Source organism: Stenella coeruleoalba (genome assembly GCF_951394435.1).
Source record: "Stenella coeruleoalba genome assembly, chromosome: 3".
Classification (NCBI taxonomy): domain Eukaryota; kingdom Metazoa; phylum Chordata; class Mammalia; order Artiodactyla; family Delphinidae; genus Stenella; species Stenella coeruleoalba.
In genome coordinates, this window is record NC_137148.1 from 137,665,140 (window position 1) to 137,678,924 (window position 13,785).

Below are 13,785 nucleotides of genomic sequence, written 5' to 3' on the forward strand. Positions count from 1 at the left end.
TGCTCTCATGGAGCTTATATATGAGTGGAATGAGGCCAACAAAAATAGTAAACAAATGAATAATGCATCTAGTTATAAAGAACATAAAACGCAGTAATGTGAAAGAGAAGAAACAAAGTTCTGAGTAAAGCAGTGTTACTTAAACTTTCTTCCTGTGAGCACATGAGTTTGTTCTGCCCTTAGGACCATTTTGCTTCTGTCCTTTACAACTGGAACTCTCATTCCTCAGATCACTGCTGTCAATCTTCATAAATAACATCTCAGCTCAGGTGTCACCTCCTAAAATAGGACTCCACCTTACTCTTCTAGCTACTTTTTATCCAATCTTTCATTCTGTTTTTCTCCATAGAATTCATCACAATTTGCTGCCCTCATTTATCATTAAACATTGTTTTTTCATGGTGGCTTACATGTTTCCTTCTCTAAGTACAAGCTTCTGGAGGTAGAGTCTATATCTGGCTTACTCACTTCTGCAACACCCATCCCCCACCTAGAGCAACAAGAGATGCTCACTCACTAGTTGACTGGATAGATAGAGGGGTAAATGAATTAAATGTTCAGCAATTCACTTCACTACAATGGCTTTGTTTCATTAAACATGTATTAGAACTACTAGTATTTTCTCAAGCTTCCTTTTGGAACACTACACCAATGTTCTAATATTAGGTAGTCAAAATGAAAAACTGCATTCAGCTATTAGCCTTATGAAAATTCTGAGTATGTCATGTCTGCTCTGCTACCTCCCAGCCCAGGCACTGGGTCATTTCTCCACATTAAACCTGTTAAAGCACTAAGGGCATGGGCTTTGAAGTCAAACAGGCTTGAATTCTATTCCCAGCTTTGATGCTTATAGTTGTACCGCTTTGAACAAGTTACTGAATTTATCTAAGCCTCAGTTTCCTCTTAAAAGATAGAAGGATATCAGTATCTACCAGATTGGATTATTTGGGGATTAGAAGATACAGTGTATGCACAGTACTTGACACACAGCATGTACCCAATTAATTTTGACTATTATGATTATCTTGGTAACTACAGTAATAAACTACAACAACAATTACTTATTAGGTACCTACTGTTTGCCAGCTACTTTACATGGGTTATATTAGTTAATTTTGACCATATTCCTGCAAGTTAAATGATATTATAATTTTCAGTTTAAAGTTAGGTAACTTTTTAAAAAGCCCCAAAGCCTATAAGAACAAACTCCAGAACTTGGTTCTTACCTACCATCCTATCCTACCTCTTCCATCTCCCTATTACATATATTCTTCTCCTACTAACCTCCAAGTTTTGAGTCTCAAGTTTTGAATGTCTCATTTGTCTTTGTGTATCCCTGAAACCTGGCACAGTGTTGGTACATAATAAGGATTTACCACTACCATTCCTTCTTACCAAATATCATCCCACATGAATCAGGATGGGAAACAGCAGAAGAGGCCAACGTTAGATACAGGTAGAAATCTTAATAACAGCAATTAATCTTTACAAACAACTTAGTATGTACCAAACACTTTACGAAAATCTTTACAAGTATCTGTCTGCTTGATCACCCCAGTAATTCTATAAGCTGGGTACTATAAAGCCCTATATTCCTGATGAGGGAGCTGAAGCTCAGAAAGATGGAGCACAGCTAGTTAGAGACAGAGGAAGGCCTTGCAACAAGGAGGTCAGATTCCACACCCATGCTCCAAACAGGCCAGAAGAAGTTGGTCTCTCTCTCCTGGTCGTTTCAGTATTTTCCCTTAGCTGTCAGTGTACTACAGCTGCTAAAATATAAAGTCCTAATTATATTCTCTATTATTGCTACTGAGAACAATGCAACATGGAATTGGAATCTTCCTCCAAGGATTTATGACCATTTAGCATTTTGGTACCTTTTATTCTGTCCATACGAGTGCAGATAATGAGCTACTTCAAAGAAGTAAAATAGCTTGAGCATTTCATAGTATGGTGACTGTAATTTGTCATTAACCTATTACAGTGGTCTGGCTTGCTTTATTTGTGACCTCCAGAATAAAGAGGTAGGAATGGGCTAGAAATCCTCCCTTACCACCCATTTAGTAAATCAAGTAATTAAACTTTTACCAAAAGTCTTTTAACCAAAAAAATATGGAGGTGACTTCCAGAGGTTGGGTAATACTTTATCTCCTTCCTTTTTTTTCTGCCCGTGGAGAATAAGGCTGACATGAATATCTGTGAAACAAATATTTTTCACTTGTTCCAGAAAATAAATATAGATTTTCTTCCGTGTACTCTAGGGTCTTCTGTGATAGCCCAGTAGACAAAGATACCACTTGTCTGAAATTTAGAGGTGTGTCTAATGGCTCAGTACTCTTTCTGCTTTCCCTTCCAGTATGAGAGTATTGATGCTAGAGTTAGAGACAAGGGTCTCACTGAGAGAGTATTTTAAATCCGGGAAACGAAGGTGTACAGGTTACTTGGGTCATTCCTTCCTGGATTATCAAGTAAGAATTGACCTTCTTCAATCCAACAGGAAAGCTTGTGGACCGGGTGACTTGCAGGCAGCCTTGAGAGTCTCTGCAAACCACAGCAGCCATGTGCCTCCTCAATGCACTAGGGTTTTACATCTCTGGCTAACTAAATCGAGACTTAATCAAATCTTACAGTGGTTGCTTTTCCCTAGTCTGTAACCTTCTTGAAACTCCACAATATGGATGTACAATTGTGAAATAGAAGAGATTTTCAAAATCCCTATACACCAAGTTACAAACTGTAGTGCGTGCTGCTTTTCCTTGAACTTGGGTATTCAGAAAAGTGAAACAAAAATAACTCTCTGCATCTAAACAGTTGCAAAGTAGAGATCCATTCAAGAATAAAGGATGAAAGGAGAAGTGATGATATTAAGTTATACCTGAGGAACATACTCTATGTCCTATATGTATGGGAATAGCAATGCCAAAAACAATGCACAGGTCCCTATTGTGGAGTCCTATTCAAGATTGAGAGTCATACTCATCTATTTAGGAATGATACCCACAAAAATCTCTCTAGAGGGGAGATGAATGACTCTTAGAAGTTCCTTTCAGGAGCCTTGGGAATTTAGGCTCTCTATTCTTCTCCTTCCATCAGCGTTTTCAGTACCGGCTTTTTCCAAGAGTCTTTTGCATCCATCTACCGGACAGAGACAGTGTTCTCTCAGTCTCTGGGAAGGTGACTGAGATATAGCCTTTGAGTTCAATACTAAGCCTGGAAACTCACTAGAAATTTACTTACTTTCCCAAAGCCTGAGTTTCCTCAACTATAAAATGGCACTGATGGTAGCCTGCTTCACAGGATTGTTTAATATAAATAATTCAGGGCTTGACATACAGAAGGTACTCAATAGAAAAGGGAACCCTCCTACACTACTGATAGGAATGTAAATTGGTGCAGCCACTATAGAAAACAGTATAGACATTCCTCAAAAAACTAAAACTGGAGCTTCTATATGATCCAGCAATACCACTCATGGGCATATATATCCAGACAAAACTGTAATTCAAAAAGATACATGCACCCCTATGTTCATAGCAGCACTATTCACAATAGCCAGGTCATGGAAGCAACCTAAATGTCCATCAACAGATGAATGGATACAGAAGATGTGGTGTATATATATATATATATATATATATATATATATATATATATAATATATTTTTTATATATATATATATTATATATATATATAAAATATATATAATATATATATAATGGAATATATAAATAATGGAATCATTCATAAAAAAGAATGAAATAATGTCATTTGCAGCAACATGGATGGACCTAGAGATTATCACACTAAATGAAGTAAATCAGAAAGAGAAACACAAATACCATATGATATCACTTACATGTGGAATCTAAAATATGACACACATGAACTTATGTATGAAACAGAAACAGACATAGAGAACAGACTTGTGGTTGCCAAGTGTCGGGGGCGGGGACAGGGAGGGACGGATTGGGAGTTTGGGATTAGCAAATGCAAACTATTATATATGGAATGGATAAACAACAAGGTCCTACTGTATAGCATGGGGAACTATATCTAATACCCTGTAATAAACCATAATGGAAAGGAATATGAAAAAGAATATATATACATATATGTATATACCACTTTGCTGTATAGCAGAAATTAACACAACATTGAAATCAAATATACTTCATCAAAATAAATTTTAAAAAGTAAGTAAATTTGTATGATGAACAACAAAAAAGTACTCAATAAATTTTACTACTACCACCACTACTACCACTACTTCAACTATCTCAGCTAAATAAGTATTCATATATATTTGTTTTGAACAGGTCTTTGTGTAATTAAAACTCTAGCATGAGTGAACCCATTACAAAGACTATCTGGTCTAACCCTGTATTTTGCCTATTTGCTAATAAGCAAGTTGCCAGCGAAAGCTGCCAACAAAGTTCACTGATTTCATGAAATCAGGGTGGAACAAAAGATATACAAAATGTGATTAGAGAAAACTTTATCTTCAAACTAATAGTGAGGATAATAGGCATGGTTTCAAGTTTAATTTAATGGAGTCATTTCTGTTTTCTTTATTTTTAATATAAAGCAAACAGAAAAAATTTTGCAGGTATATGTGTGTGTGTGTGTATATATATATATAATATGCATATACACACAAATACAAATCTATAAATGAATACATATGCATATTTATACCTATAAATGGGGACATATACATATACACACACAAGCACATATACAACAGCAACAGTTTTAATCATCCACTAGAAAATACTTTTCTTAAAATAAAATAAAACAAGACAAAACAAAATAAATATCTGGCTTCTCTCCATGCTGCCAGTACTCTCGTGACCCAGAGGGTTCGTTCCTAGTGAAATCGCGACCATGCTAGTGCTACTTCTGAATGCGCTTATGTATAGCCATGCTGTATACAGATACATCCGCAAGCCAATGAATGGCGTGTTCTCAGGGGTTTCAGGTCTTCTCCTCTTTGCAGACAAGGCCCACTTCGATGACACCCTGTACTCATTCTTTGGGTCTTCAATACAAGATCCATATCTTTACTGAGAACGCAGTTGGTGTCTTTCCTGCTTTGAAACCCCTGGAGTCTCTGACCACTCATCTTTCATACCTTTGGTTTCAGTTCTGCCATATTCAGCTCTCATTGGACTGAAATCAATGGACATGAAGACAACTAGGGTAGTAAAGGAGACTCACTGATTACAAGAACATGATGACTCAGTAATATTTGAGAAAAAGAAGTCAGGCAGATTTTCTTTTCCTCTTTAAATGTTGTTATCTAAAAACCCAGCAAAAATATTGCAACCAAAAGAGCCCTGGATTACACCTAATGGTGTAATTCTGATTCTGCTATTTCCAGTTTGGATTTGACTTATTCGCTGAGGTCAGTCAGACCATGATGACAGCAAGTAACCAAATGACTCCAGCAGCAGGAACAATAACAAGCCCTGGATTAGGAGTCAGGAGGTTGGGATTCTGCTCTGTGCTTTGCCATCAATCGTCTGTGTGATGTTAGGCACAATCACTTCCCTCTCTGAGCTTCCCTCTTCTTTTCTGTAATAATGAAGAAGGTGAACTTGAAGATGACAGAAATTACTTCTAAATACATTCACTTTTCATATAAATAATTTTATTTTATAGTGAAAAATAATGGGCAAGAAATTTCTTTTAAAAATTCATCCAGGGACTTCCCTGGTGGTGCAGTGGTTAAGAATCCACCTGCCAATACAGGCGACATGGATTCGAGCCCTGGTCCGGGAAGATCCCACATGCTGCAGAGCAACTAAGCCCATGCACCACAACTACTAAGCCTGCGCTCTAGAGCCCAGGAGCCACAACTACTGAAGCCTGCGTGCCTAGAGCCCATGCTCCACAACAAGAGAGAAGCCACCGCAATGCAAAGCCCGCCCACCGCAACGAAGAGTAGCCCCCGCTCGCTGCAACCAGAGAAAGCCCCCGCGCAGCTACGAAGACTCAACGCAGCCAAAAAAAAAAAATTAATTACAGCTCTTTAAGGAGGATGTATGTGTCTCTTCCCACGGAGGTGGAGGTAGATGAAGGTGTTTTTTCCTGCTTAGAAGACTGAGAATCTAGAGCACAGGGTCTCACACTCTGGCCAGAAGAACTGATATTCTTAATAAAATCTCTGTTGTTCTGCTTGACAAAATGCATTCACTCCATATCTCTATGAAAATGAATTAAACCAATTAGGAAATCCAAGTAAAAAAATTGATATATTAATGTTTAATAGACTACATTTTAGTGTGAGATGGCTACTCAGTTATTCACTTGCCGAATACCCTGTGGTAAAGCTTTAGGAGTAGAGAAAGAAGATACAATTAATAAACCTTGCCTGTCTAAATTCATTACAGGCTAATCCTTTGCCATTTTCCCAATGACAGAACATACATAGCGGGAGGTGGCTGAATTGCCTTCTGCTTCCTGCTGAATCTTTCTTTAAGAATGTGAACCTTTAATCAGAAGTGACATGTTGCTGACCCAATGTTACATATGGGAGGTGTACAGACATATGAAATCAAGGGCTGCCCCTTCACACCAAAAGACAAACAGCTATTTTTAGATGGGTCAACTACTACCAGAAGAGTAAGAAAGTCACACTTTCCATAAGAACCGTCCTAATAATCAGCACCAGTACATCTCCTGAGCCATTTATTTAGCTAATGACACCACAAGTTACAACAGCACAAATACAAGATTACAAATTGTGTTGCAAAAAGCTTTGCCTGTTTGTCACTAAAATATTAAGTAAATCTGAAATAGTAGTCCTGCATTTTATAGCAATAACTACATATTTCACCTTATGTCAAAGCCATACACCATATCCTATATTGGATAAAGAAATATATCCCAAATATGTCTTATAATGGTTAAATAATGATGGTGAGCAGAGTTTTACTGACATGGCAAACATGTTTATGGTGCACTCATGGTTAAAGAAAAAAATAAGGTCAGAAAATTGTACGTATAATGCGAATCTGTTTTATGACAAATTACCTATATGCTTTTTTACTAGAAAAATATCTGGAAGAGTATAAAGCAAGATGCAGGTATGATAGGATTAAGGGTAGCTATATTTTCATAACTTAACTGTATTTTCTAAATGTTTAAAAATAATTATGTAACATCTCATAAGAGGAAATAGGTTTTGTTTTCATGTTTTTGTTGAACAATTTAGTAATGTGCTAAAATGCTTATGATATAATGTTAATGACTTAGCATATAGAGTCCAATTGGGATTCAGATTTTAAATTTTCATAAAAAATATACATTTTTACATTCACAAAAGGGTGTCAGCAGTTGATAATTCAGGTTTTCCTATATACCTGAGTGCACTGATTTTGTTTTTGCCTTCTTAATTAGTCAGAAGATCTTTTTCAAGAAGATAACTACAATTGCTAAAGCACTGCAGTATCACGTTAAATACTGCTGTATACGTAATGAGGTGGAAGTCCTAGATTAGCAAAATCACAGGTATTGAGATTTGGGGAGTGATAATAAAATTTAGAAATTATTTAAATGAATAATTATAAGAACTACTAAATGTAAGATTAGAATGCAGCTCTCCTAATTCTCTGATCAGTGTAGTTATCACTAGCTTTCTGAAATCTAATAATTATCTCCTACTTTAAGTAAATAACAGACTAAATTATACCTATGTAACATTCTTTATGATGCCATGTCAACACCAGATTAAACCTGATTTTTACTGGCTAGTGCTTTAGATGAATTCATCAGCAGAAATCCTGTACTTTCTATGACATTTTTCCTTAAGTGTTCTGAAAATAATTTGATTGGGTCAATTTTATTTTGGAATAAAATACAGATAATCTGTTTGGAATATGTGCTTTATACATTGCTAGGAATTCTTCTGCCTAGTCAATGAGAAGTCTGCTGTCACCACTTCTACAGCTGGGTTCATCCCAAGAAAATATTCTTCCCTACCTCCACTTATATCTCCTAACAGAAATATCTAAATAGTATCATAAAAGAAAGCAGGTATTTTATTTTATGATCACATTGGTATAACTGAGTTATCAACTAGCCAAGAGTGAAGGTAAGAATCTATATTTAAGGATTATATTGCTCTTTAGCCACAAACTATAAACTTAGACTTGAAAAACAACATTATTCATCATTTTTCTTAATTATTCCTGCAGATCTTTAAACAAGGTTGAGAAAATAGATGCATGATAAGACGTGATGAGAATAAGAGGAATGGCCTGGTTTAAGAGAAACTATATAACGCTGATTAAACGAAAATTACTGAGTCCATGCTACAAATGAGGTACTGGGTTTGGGGCTACAGGGCAGCTTCTAAATGCTGTCATGGCCACTTGGGTCTCAAGCCAGGCATCTAGTTTCCTTCCTCTTCATTTCAGCCTGCCAGTGCAATGGCTGGAGATAATTGGCTCCACTGCAGGTTTCAATCCTCTTAGTATTTTAGTAGTCCCCTTCTTCATTTTAGACATGCCTGACCGAGACCTTTCCCATTCTCTTCAACAGACTTGCTCACTTGTGCTCCTCTTGTCCTTTTTGTTCTACACAAAGGAGTATCTTCACAGAATCATGGAAAGATACCTGGGGTCAACTTCTACAATATAAAACCACTGCCTTGATATCTAAACCTTTATCTGTTCCAGCCTTTTGTTTATTTATCAAATATCCCCAGCATCCATCTATTTATCAAATATTAAGTAACACTGCACACTTACTATCTACCAATTACTATGCTACTCGAAATACATAATTTTACTTTCCAGTCTGATGTCAGATTATAAAATTTTTTACATTCACTGATCTCATTTGATTCAGAAGATGATTGGGTTGTTAAAATGACATTATCTAATTTATCCCCCCCCCCTTTTTATATATGAGGAAATTAAAACCTGAAGAAGATGCTTAAGGTTCAACAAGAGGTCAGTGACAAAAGTCCAAACGAAAATACAAGTTCCATTATCATAATACTTTGTTAAGGAAGTTGGTTGCATTGCTCAATTGTGTCCATTCATCTCTTTGCACAGCATCGGAACTCTATCCTTCTAAAATGATTATCAACCTGAAAAGTAATGGAATAACTGAGAGTAAGCTGCTAATCCGTGTTTTTGGCAATGGGGAAACAAAAATCCAATCAGAATGAAAACTCTTAAAACCTAGCCTATAACAGCAATAACTAAAACATTTCCCATATTTCTAAATCTCAATCTCCGTTTTCTGAACTTCCCAAGTTCATTGTCTGAACTACCTTAATGCAAGTCTGTCAATTAGCTGAGCGCTATCCTTAAAACTCATGCTATCCAGACACTGTTTCACCATGAGTGGACTCAGAGCTCCTGCTGTACAGTCAAAAGCAATGGGTACATCCTTGCAGGAGGATGATTTCACAAGGAGGTTTTCCGAGCTTCAAGTGTAGAGCTATGACCAGTCCTCCCTGGGTTATGGCTTAGCCTGGTTGTCTGTGGTCATGGATCCCACCCACTAAGTATGCATCCTCTGAGATGAGATGACCTCGTTTTCAGACACAGCTACTAAAAGTACATGTCACATACAGGTAATTCTCTACCTCTAAGAGATCAGAAATACCATTCTTTGGCTTCAGACTTTTAAATCTTGAGTGCTATTTCTTAGATAATAGAACCAGAGATTCCTAGGCCATTTTTTCTTTTCCAAATTTTATCATGGAAATTTTCAAACATACAGACAAGCTGAAAGAAGAGCATGACAAACACCTATGTACCCACCATGAAATTCAACAAGCATTAATAGTTTGCATACTACTTTATCTTTAATATGTTTTAATACCTAAAAATTTCACTAAGAAAACTCTACAAAAGAAGCTTACTCAGATTCTCTGAATGACTTCCCCTCCAGCCCCCTCATCCCTGCCAATCTTTGTGCATCTCAACGGAAGAAGCATTTAAGTCCTTAAAGGATTTTGCCTTGAACATGCATGACATTCGGCCCAGAGGACTTGTTCTACCTAATTTATTGGTCACTGCCTTATATTTAAAGTCTTCCTTGAACCAGCTTTCTATGTCTAGGTCTTCATGATTGCCTTTCAATTCTCCTTATTCCGACTGATGAACCTTGCCTGTACCAACTTCTTTGCAATGATCTTGTCTGTGCCCCAGGATTCCACACAGCAAAAATCATCCCTTAGTAAACTGGGAATGGTGTGACTCTCAGAACCCAAAGATGCATCTTCCATAGATGACTCAGGACTGCTGTTCTCTAGGGCTTTATTCTATCAATCAAGAACAAAGTCTGGGGCTTCCCTGGTGGCGCAGTGGTTGAGAGTCCGCCTGCCGATGCAGGGGACACGGGTTGGGGACATGGGTTCGTGCCCCGGTCCGGGAAGATCCCACATGCCACGGAACAGCTGGGCCCGTGAGCCATGGCCGCTGAGTCTGCACGTCTGGAGCCTGTGTTCCGCAACGGGAGAGGCCACAACAGTGAGAGGCCCACGTACCACAAAAATTTTTAAAAAGTCTGTATCTATGGATCTAATGCAAGCTGTTTCCATATCACTTTTCTTTACCTTCTTTTTTTCTCCCTTGCACACTCTCAGGTGATTTCTACTATTCTTTATTTCCATTTGCCAGTACGTAAGGAGTAGGACAGAACGATAATGAAGAGCAACATCTTTGTATTCAAACTATTATACTTTCCGGTGCCGCAGCTGTGTAACTTGGTACACAAGTTCCTTAATTTCTTCATGTAAGACAGAAAAACCAACCAACCAATAGCGCCCAGTTTGTAGGAATAAAGTCAATTTTAAATGAGATAATATAAGCAATGCTCTGGCACAGTGACACGTACAGGCTAAGTCCTTTAATGCGTACTAACTACTAATATTAATACTATTACTATTCTAAACGCTGTTTGAATGCAGCCACTATTGAACATAGAAACAAAATAAATTTCTTAGCAGACTATCAGTAACAGAGAATGACTGGGGTAGGAGAGTGGGTAAGTAGGAGAAGGAACTAAGTAGATCTGAATCAATCCAGCAGCAGCAATTTTAATTGAATTCCTTTTACTTTTTATTACAAATGAAACTTCTGCTGTTGAAAAGGAATATCTGGCCTGCACTGAATTTCAGCTGTGAAATAAACTGTTCTATTTATCAGTAAAAACTGGAATGGGATATTTACAAATTTCCTGAAAGACCTCTTATCAATTTCAAACTCAGGATTAACTACACAACTGAGAGAACAGTGACAATCCATGAGTCTTCTTCTTCATCCAGGAGTGTTAATTTTATGCACGTCAAATGTGTTCAGGAACCTGCACATTTTGCCATTAGCCCTTATTGGAAGTGGGGCCGAGAGGGTGATGATTTACAGTAATAGTGTCCAGTCGGTCTTAATGACAAGAATGAACAGCCACCACCTTTTTTGGTCGGATTATTGGCTTAATGATTAGAAGCCATATTTATCATCTATATTGGCCCTCTCTTGTCCCTCTCAAAGACTTCTGACTGTTGATTTTTTCCCACCCATCCAACTTTGCATATGTACATTCAGAATTCATTGACAATCTTTACTGAGTTTATTTACAGTGTAGGTGCTTTGTCAGTGCTAGGAGTAACAAAGAGAACACAACTGGTTCTCTGGTCTAAATGTGGGTATCACCAAAAAAAGGAAAACACAATGTAATGTCTACATGATTGCCGTGAAGATTTGATGGGAAAAATGTATCCAGCACTGGGTCTGACGCTTAGCGAAGACTTGCTACTTCCCAGGCCTATCCCCGCTCACTCCCTGCCAAATGAGTAACTCATTATTGCTGTGCTTCTCTCTGCCTTCTTCAGGATTCTGACTTCTTTCTGTGCTTAACTCTTAAAACGTGTGAACTACAACCTCTTTGCATTCCTCCACTGCCCGTGTGGTCCCCATCTCATCAAGGTCTTTGTGATACCATATTTTCATTGCAGCCACTACTGAACATAGACACAAGCAATAAATTGTAGTGGATTCCAAGCAATAAGTTTAGCACAATGTATCTGCTAAGATAATTCTTTCCGTAAGTACTTTCAAATTCCACCACTTTGGTGGAGTCTTTGCAGACACTGCCAGTCAACTTGTTTTATCTTTCCGCTATTTCGCTATTTCTCTTTTTCCCTAAGGCCTGTATGCGAGCAATGCCTCTATCCAATTCATCTCTTTACTTCCAATGGCTGACACAGCGTACAAACATGCTCTCTCTTGGCCTCAGTCTCTCCCTCCCTTGACAAACAAATGCCATTTTCTCTACAAACAGGATAAACAAACAAAGAAGCCGGCTTATAAGGATCTAAGACAATGCACCAGTCAGGAACGATGAACACAGCAGATAATGAAAATTAGATATAACAGATAAGAAAAGTGTGGGAGTGAGAGGCAACCTACGGTAACGGTTAGGAGCTCTGGCTCTGAACTTAGAACAGGACTCAGATCCCATCTTCACTGCTTACTTTCTCTGTGATCTTAGACAAGTTACACCAGCCTTCATTTGAAATAAAGATCATAACAGTTTTAACTTATGAGGTTGTTATAAGTTATTGTAACTGTAATAATACATGGAGTGTACTCACTACTGTCTGACCCCTAACAAGTGTTCAATAAATGAATAATAATATTATTATCATTATTATGAAAAAGTCACCACATGTTCACGTAAAACAGAATATATCAGAGACAACTGAACATTTCAGAATAGAGAGTCTTCCCCAATAATGGAGAGGAATTCCTTACATTGCAATGTTTTCAGAGTAAGACAGATATCTTTTTTCTTCATCTTTTTTTCCAGGGAACCATCTAATACAAAATAAACTTTAAAAGAAGACACTGTCATATTTCACAATTCATCCTCCAAAGAGCAGAGCATCACAATTCTTCTCTGATAGAAAGGTACATTTAATAGCATAAATTCATTATTAATAAACCTGAGATGATGGCTATTTATTTGCAAATCTGATTGCTCCTTGGAGGTAAGAGGGCAAAAAAAGCCTTCCTGTTCTCAGAGGACCAGACCCAGTTCACAGAGCTCAGGAACAATTTATGAAACAGAATATCTGCCACATTCAAACAAGGATTTGGCACTCATCATTTTTTTCCACTTTAAAGAGACCCTGTGTCTAAGCTATTTTGATATTGTTTATCCCTACTCCTTAAAGAAAGCAGCTTTATGAGCCAAAAAAAATATTGTTTTGCCCTTCAGTATAAATAAACATTTTGCCTCCTTATTTATATTTTTCTTGACATAGCTTATTTCAGGCCTCTATCATACCCTGTTTGAACTATTACAAGAACCTCCAAAGTGGCATCATTTCTAAAATTTCTCTATCACCTGAAGTGAAGTGTTAATACAAAATTGACAGAAATTTGTTAATGCAGCTAATGTTAATAGACAAAGGATATAACTGTGTTCTATACATGTGTGTATATGTATTATAATATATAAATTTTTCACTTCTTTTGGAAATAAAAAAATAATCACCATTAACAATAAATATTTAAGCAATTAAAAAAAAAGAAAGCAGCTTTAGGATCAGCAGCTGATATTGGAAGATAATTCAGAAAAACTTAGGCTTAGCTGGGATAAGTCCCTTTGTAAACATGGAACACTGAGCTCTCAGATGTCTAGTGACTAGGAGGTTTAACGGCTTATCAGCAGAATTAAAGGAGGACTAAGAAAAACAGCACAATATGCCCCTCCAAAAAAAAAAAAAACAGTAACTAGCGTGTTCAGGAAGAGTTCAATTT

At 37.2% G+C, this 13,785-nt stretch overlaps 1 protein-coding gene across 8 annotated transcripts in view; it reads right to left on the reverse strand.

Annotated features, from left to right (window-relative positions):
- GABRB2 (gamma-aminobutyric acid type A receptor subunit beta2) overlaps nucleotides 1-13,785 on the reverse strand; it is a 556,114-nt gene that overhangs the window by 180,632 nt on the left and 361,697 nt on the right. The window lies entirely within an intron of this gene.